General features: G+C 47.0%; 1 long non-coding RNA gene across 1 annotated transcript; it reads right to left on the bottom strand.

The window, feature by feature from the left end:
- Positions 1-3,288: 3,288 nt before the first annotated feature.
- On the bottom strand, positions 3,289-6,565 carry LOC135188211 (uncharacterized). Its single transcript, XR_010307612.1, has 3 exons — positions 6,486-6,565; positions 5,827-5,945; positions 3,289-5,226 (listed from the first exon to the last, which is right to left on the bottom strand). It is a non-coding gene; the product is annotated as an uncharacterized LOC135188211 (long non-coding RNA).
- Positions 6,566-7,191: the final 626 nt, after the last annotated feature.

Genomic DNA, 7,191 nt, shown 5'->3' with positions numbered 1-7,191 from the left:
GGGAGTGTCACAGCCAGAAAAAGACATCAGAGTTTCATATAAATTTGGGGTGGGGGTGGGGGGGAGGAGAAGTAAAGCAGCAAGGGCTTGCCTTCCATCAATGAGGTGGTCATCTGCTCCCAATTCTCTCTGTGTGTGTTGAGAATTGCCACTGTGCTGCTTACTAACGCAGCTAGTGTTAATAGGTTAACACATGACTAGTCCTGTGGGGTGAAAAACTGGTAGGAAAAAAAATGCACTGAAAAAAATACCACTGCTGTACCATGGATTTGTGGCTGTGAGACTGAAGCTCTGATGCTGAGTGTCTGAGGATGCTTGAGGGGTTCCAGCATGTTGTGCAGTCACTTTGAGAAACTCAAAGAGTTAGTGAGATGCACTCAGAGAACTGCATCCTCAAGGCACATTTCAAGGAAAACATAACTGTCAGAATCTATAGGATGTAACTTGCAATTAAGTTTGCACATTCATCCATTTTCTTGCAAGTCCTTGGGTAGATGGGAACTAAATATAGCTAATGGACTCATGAGCTCAAGTACAGACAACACTGTGCTTTTATTTCTACAGAGTCAGCCCCAGGGTCCAGGTAGAGGGCTGATTTTCCTTGACAGCAACATACCAAGTAGGAACTAGAGGGACGACACTCTGGAGTGACTCAGCACCATGACTGTACCTATAAAGTGCACTGCTGCAATATTTAGCAGCTGGAAAAAAACCCTGTTGGAGTTTATGTTCTAAACCCAAGCAAGAGTGGCCCAGAAGACAGCAAGACTGTGCAGCAGATGCTCAGATGGACGTTTGGAAGATTTAGCTGTGTTTGTGTTGGTGTTCCCCAAGAGCTGGTGCTGCTCAGCACAGCCTGCCTGGCTCAGAGCTGTTGTGGTGCATTCTCACAACACCAGGGAGCTGCTGCCCCATGCACCTCTCCCCCATACACCAGTTACATTTGAAGCAGGGAATAGGAGGTGACAGCTGACTTTATGACCCTTTATCCCAAATGTGGGCCCTGAGAGCCAAAGAGAACTGTCCAGTGCCTTTGGTGAGCCTAGTGGTACCTAGCACTAAAGGACTAGAGCTTACTTCACCTGTAATTAGTGTGTGTATGTGCCCTCCTGCCAGGCACTTGGCTGGAAAGTACATCTGCCAGGCTGCAGCTTTCCAGATACTTGGTGCTGAGGCAGCCTCCTGCTGTCTTTTGGAGGTGCCCCTTCAGGGTCTGGAAAGACTGCAGTTAAACCTGGAAACTGAGCGGGCCAAAGGATTTGCTTCCATCTACAAAGTCACCTCCCTCTAAAATGTGCTTTAGTCCATATTAGAGCAGGATCATCACATTTCTCCTGATCAAGCAAATGGTTGGGAGAGTTGGTCTCAAATTGCACTGCAAAGACTTGTAAAGCAAACCACTGAAGTTCCTGAGATGGTTCCCCAGACATTTCTGCTTGTTTGTGCTTTTCCCTATCCTAATTAACCTTTTTCCACAGGGGAAACTTGGTTTAGTCAATTTCTTGCAAAATTGACCTGGTCTTTCTTGGTTTACTAAAGTCCATGGAGAAGGATGCTTAACTTTAAGCACCCAGTGATGGTTGGGCAATGTTATCTCAGCAGCCACAGAAGAGAGGTGGAGAACAGCTGCTAGCATCCAATGCTGGGGAAATGGAAGAGTTGAGCTATCCTCAAGTTTCAAGCAAGTCTTGTTTTTATTATGGAATAAAATATTTCCATTTCTTGCATAGAAGGAGCTATGCAACTCAAAAATGTTGCTTGCTGCAATGCCTCTTTATTGGATTCCCTTGTCTGTGGTGTTCCTAGGGGCTATTAGCTGTGTTAACTGGAAAAGGAGCTGCTGGGACCCTGGGCATTTGCTCTCGAAGGCAGCATCTTCTCCTGCAGCCCCCAGCCTCTGGGATTCACTCAGCCCACATCAGTCTCCAAACTGCTGCCAGCCATCTCCCATTTTCTTTTCATTTGAAAATGGGGTGCAGAAGAGCAAAAACCAGAGCAGGAAGGGCTCATGCAGCCACCTGTGGCACCCAAAAAGTCAGTTGACATTTTACCAGGACTATTTTTCCACAGAAAAGAGAAAAATATTCAGGTAGGACAAATATCTTTGGACTAGGAATAAACTGTAGCTACTTTATAAAGTTTAAGATCTACTGCAGTGATACTTGTGTTGCCTTTGGTTAGCAGAAGAGCTGAATTGCCACTTAGCTTGCCTAAGCCCTCCCTGCACAACCCTTCCCATATCAAAGGGATTGGTCAGGGCAAGGTAGGCAAAGATCACCTGCACTCCTGATGAGCTTGAGGAGGAGGCTTTGATGTGTTGCTGAGCGGAGGCATTTAATTAACCTCCTCTATTGATTTTGATGGAGAACCACCTTTGCTTTTTATGTGCAAGAACAAAAAAGACTGCCTCAAGAGCAGCCATCTGTAAGACAGCCAAGCGAGTGCTGGGATGGGCTTGGTTCTTTCACCTCTGCTTTTGCAGTGGTGAGATTGTGATTGACCTTCATGAATATGCCAGAAAACAAAGAAGGGGTGAGGGAGGTGAAGAAAATTGCAGAGAGCATCTCTACATTCCTTATGTTGCTCTGGTACTCAAGGTGATACAGGATGTGTGTGAGGGGTGGAGAAACACCTTGCTCCTTCAAGCTAGGGAGCAGTTGTAGATTGGACAGAAAGGTTGGGATCCCTTCACATGAGCTGCCAAGGCAGAGGATGTCAGCACTTTCTCCTCTGGTGATCCCCAAGGTGGCAGCATGAGGAGGTCAACTCTCAGCAGCCTTACACTGCCTGAAAGGCCAGTAGGTGTCTGAGGGCTAAGGCTGTGAGGTCTACCTTAGAATCATAGAATCAACCAGGTTGGAAGAGACCTCCGAGATCATCCAGTCCAACCTATCCCCCAGCCAGTCAACTAGACCATGGCACTAAGTGCCTCATCCAGGCTTTTCTTGAACACCTCCAGGGACGGTGCCTCCACCACCTCCCTGGGCAGCCCATTCCAATGCCAATCACTCTCTCTGTGAAGAACTTCTTCCTAACATCCAGCCTATACTTTCCCTGGCACAACTTGAGACTGTGTCCCCTTGTTCTGTTGCTGGTTGCCTGGGAGAAGAGGCCACCCCCCCCACCTGGGTACAATGTCCCTTCAGGTAGTTGTAGACAGCAACTTTGTTCCACAACCTGTCAGGAGTGAGGAGGTAGGTTGAAAACACAGGCTGAATGGCTAAGCTTGAGCTTGAAAGGTTATCAAAGGATTTTGGAGAACAGCTGTGAAACACTGCAATGCCTGCTTGCTCTCTGAACATAATGGTGGGTGAGAAGTTCAGGAGTTTGCTGGGATTTCCTGATCACTGGAGTGTAACTGCCTGGATTGGAGGCCTTTTAAATTTTGCATTGCATTGGCTGGGGTTTTAATATTTAATGTATGGAAAAGGGCAAAGGCAGGTAACTGCCAACTCTCTCAAAATAAAAATCTCTATTATGGTAATCCTAAGGAATCTCTGCTATTGTTATCGCTTTGTTTACTGGAACATCAGAACATAAGTGCTAGGAGCAGGGAGGGAAGTCTCATGTGAACACTTGGGGCAGGATTAGAAGCAGTCTGAAAGACAGGGAGGATGTGGTGATGAGAGTTTGTTGCCAGGTAATGGAGGCTGTAACTGTGTTAAATCTTCATGTCTCATCACTGTACTTAAACCAGTTCTCCATGATGTGACTCTGGGCTGAAGACTCACAGTCTTGGGCTGGATGCCCCTGTCATATCCTCTGCAGGGCACCTGTGACCACCGTGTCACTGCTTGGAGCAAGAAGGCTTTCCAAATGTGGAGTAATACTTCTGTTTTTACACTGGGACCTTTTCTTCCCCTTGGATCCTTAGCTTTTCCAGCCACCAGAGATACGAGGAACATGTGGGTGCCCAGGACTGCTGCTCCCTGAAGGCGCTCACCAGAGGCACAGCTGCAGGAGTTTAACCAATCTATCTCTTTTCATCTGCTTCAAAGCAGGTGACAATGATTTCTGTCATCCATAGTGAATCTGAGTGCTGCTGACCACCCCTTCAGAGCTGGCCAGAGCACAGGCAGGGGTTTCAAAACCCTTCTTGCCAGATTCTCTGTCCTATGTGCAAAGGCAGCCTGATCTGCCTTACAGAAAGGCTGCCTTACAACTGTTTTTTTGCAGGAAAGAAAGCATTCAGTAAAACTCTGAATTCTGTATTAACAGGGGCAGTTTGGACAGCAAAAAGGTTTTGGGAGTACTCCTGTGCTAGGAGTTCAGAGATGATAGAGATTTCTAAGCTGGTGACCTTTTTAGATGTTTAGTCATGCTGGAAAACAAATCTCAACAGGGCAGGGATGGTTGGGTCAGATGTTGGGGTAAGGTTTTGCTGCAAGGCTGGTTGGAGTGTTGGCACTTAAATCTAAGGCACTTGGGGCAGTGTGAGCCTTACTGTGCTGAAGGATTTGAGCAAAGGGCTCTGCTCTCTGGGCAAGTGCTCATTGCCAGAGTATTTCTAAGAAACTGAAAATCTGCTTTGCTTCCACTTTTTTCCAGCTGCAGCTTTGAAAAATAAAGTGATCAGTAAGCACACTGAAAAGTGCAGCAGACAAAGCTCTACAGTCTCAGGCTGAAGATCCTAAAGGGAAAGAGAAATGCTGGCACCCTCAGAGAGGGGCCACACAAGCATCCAAATATATATGATCTTAAGATGGCTCCATACTTTGGTTTTCCTCCTGGTCAGATCCAGATATCTTCTGGCTCCATTACTGACTCTTTACAACCCCGATTTAGTGCTCTGCTCCATGGGCAGTATGCAGTAGCCTGGTGTCCAAATGTAGACCCACAGCATCTTTGGAACTGGGTGCTGTAGCAATGCCTACTCTGCTCTCAGCATCCTATGCTTCTGCTGAGATCCAGGAGGCAGAGCTGCACTTTCAGTAGGTTACTGCAGTGTTTTCAAGTTGTACAACCACATCAATTTGTTCTTTTTGGTTAGCTGGTGCTGGGTATTATTCTCCTGCAGAAATTTTGCATAGAGTAAAAAGGACATGTTTAGAAGAGGTCACTAAAATTCACAAGGAATAATGCTGTCCCATGTGAAGAAGTTTAATCTGAAGTAGCCTCCAAGAGTGGCTTCTTGCAACCTTCTGCATCACCCATGAACACTTTGGGGAAAAACAGGGAAGGAGAGCAGAGCGTTGGATAAACTGCCTCAAAATGATCTTCATAATCCTGCAAATTAAAATATATTTCATTAAAGACAAGTGAGAGAAGCAAAATAACCCAAGAAAGGATAGAAGTGACCCTCCCCAGGGATAGTTTATGCTATTCCTGAAGCTGTGACTGGATGTCACTGAATCATAGAATCAACCAGGTTGGAAGAGACCTCCAAGATCATCCAGTCCAACCTAGCACCCAGCCCTGTCCAGTCAACTAGACCATGGCACTAAGTGCCTCATCCAGTCTTTTCTTGAACACCTACAGGGACTGTGACTCTACCACCTCCCTGGGCAGCCCATTCCAATGCCAATCACTCTCTCTGTAAAGAACTCCCTCCTAACATCCAGCCAGAACCTGCCCTGGCACAGCTTGAGGCTGTGTTCCCTTGTTCTGTTGCTGGTTGCCTGGGAGAAGAGCCCGATCCCCACCTGGCTACAACCTCCCTTCAGGTAGTTGTAGACAGCCTGAAATGAAAGCTCTTCCTCCAGCAAGAAGCCAGTCCCATTGGTGGCACAAGATGCCCAGCCTTGTCAGGGCTCACCCACAGGGAAGCTAGGCCCCTTAGTACTAGAAATAACATTAAGTAGTTGCTTGAAATTAGGCTTGACCTACCCCATGCCACTTCACAGCCACAGTCCTGACCTTAAAGCATCTTCACCTGTGACTGTTGAATGGCACAAAGAAGAGTGAGAAGAGGCTTCCTGACCTCAAAGCATCTTCACCTGTGACTGCTGAATGGCCCAAAGGAGAATGAGAAGGAAGAGTTGCAGTTATTCAAAGTCCGGGGCAAATGAGATTAGGGAACGACTGAGAAGGGTTGGGCTCATGCACCTTTCTCAAAGCCTGCCTATTTTCTGCCAGTTGCTCATAAAAAACCAGAGCAATAAACCCCTTAATCTGTTGGGCATCCCCACCAACCTTGTTCTCACTGAGACATATGACTCTTGTGGAGATTTCTGTCATCAATGGAGAAACCTCTGACAGATGTGCTCCCTGTGAGTGCAATAACAGGGACAAGCAAGAAGTCTTGGGAGGAATAACTAAAGGATATCTCCTAAGATTTAAAGTGCATTTAGCTGCTCGTTCATCCCCTGCCCCATGCAGCTTTTGGCAGGTCACTTCAATCCTTCTCTGTCTCAATTTCCCTCAGTCTGAAAGAGGATATTATGGTACTTTCCTGGCAGGAAGTTTCTGAAATTGCTCTGTGACTGCAGAGTCCTTTTAGGATCCGCATATGCAAGAACATTATCCATTATCCTGAGAAAACTCACCGTGTTTCAGGATACTCCAGTGATGGCATTTTTCCAGCATTAGACCCTGAAGTAGATTTCATCTGTTGGGTGAGTTATGTGTTTGCTTTGCCTGTAAGGCTGAGCCCTCAGCCTGGGTTTGTTAAAGAGGAGCTGCATAACAGAAACCAGCTGTGGGGCGGGAGTGAACCCTGGCAGGAGCATGTTCAAGTTGTGACTACCTGTTGCCACCTTTCCAGGTGTTCCTAAGGGAACTGTGTCTCCAGGCTTAAGTGGAAGCTGTTTAGGGAAGGGACCTGATTTATTTTCCTCTGCTGCAAGGACATTTTGAACCTGGATAGCTCTTCCAAGCCCCAACTCCTTTGCAATGTTGCTTGTTTGCTCCAATTGCATGGGGAAGATTCTGCCAGGAAAGGGGAGCTCTTCTGCAGACCTGACTGCTAGCTCTACTCCTTGGAGTCCTATTGCCAAAAGCCTTGTTGTCAAGCCAGCATATTCTTTACTGGGGGCAGGTGGACTTATAATTTCCCTGCTGCTCTTTCTCAGCACTCCTGCCCTTCACAGCAGGCGAGGACTCCCCACCTCCTGCTATGCCAGGCTGGTTCTCCAAATGTTGGTTAAAGCAGTTAGGATTCTTCCAGCCCAGCAAGAGAAGCAGCATCCACTGCCTCTGAACCAGAGATTCTTGTTTCTATCACACAGGGCTGGTGGCAAACATGCCAGGGTC

Source organism: Pogoniulus pusillus, chromosome 29 (assembly GCF_015220805.1).
Source record: "Pogoniulus pusillus isolate bPogPus1 chromosome 29, bPogPus1.pri, whole genome shotgun sequence".
Lineage (NCBI taxonomy): Eukaryota > Metazoa > Chordata > Aves > Piciformes > Lybiidae > Pogoniulus > Pogoniulus pusillus.
Note: the sequence above shows the minus strand (reverse complement) of the source record. Positions and strands in the feature narration are given on the sequence as shown.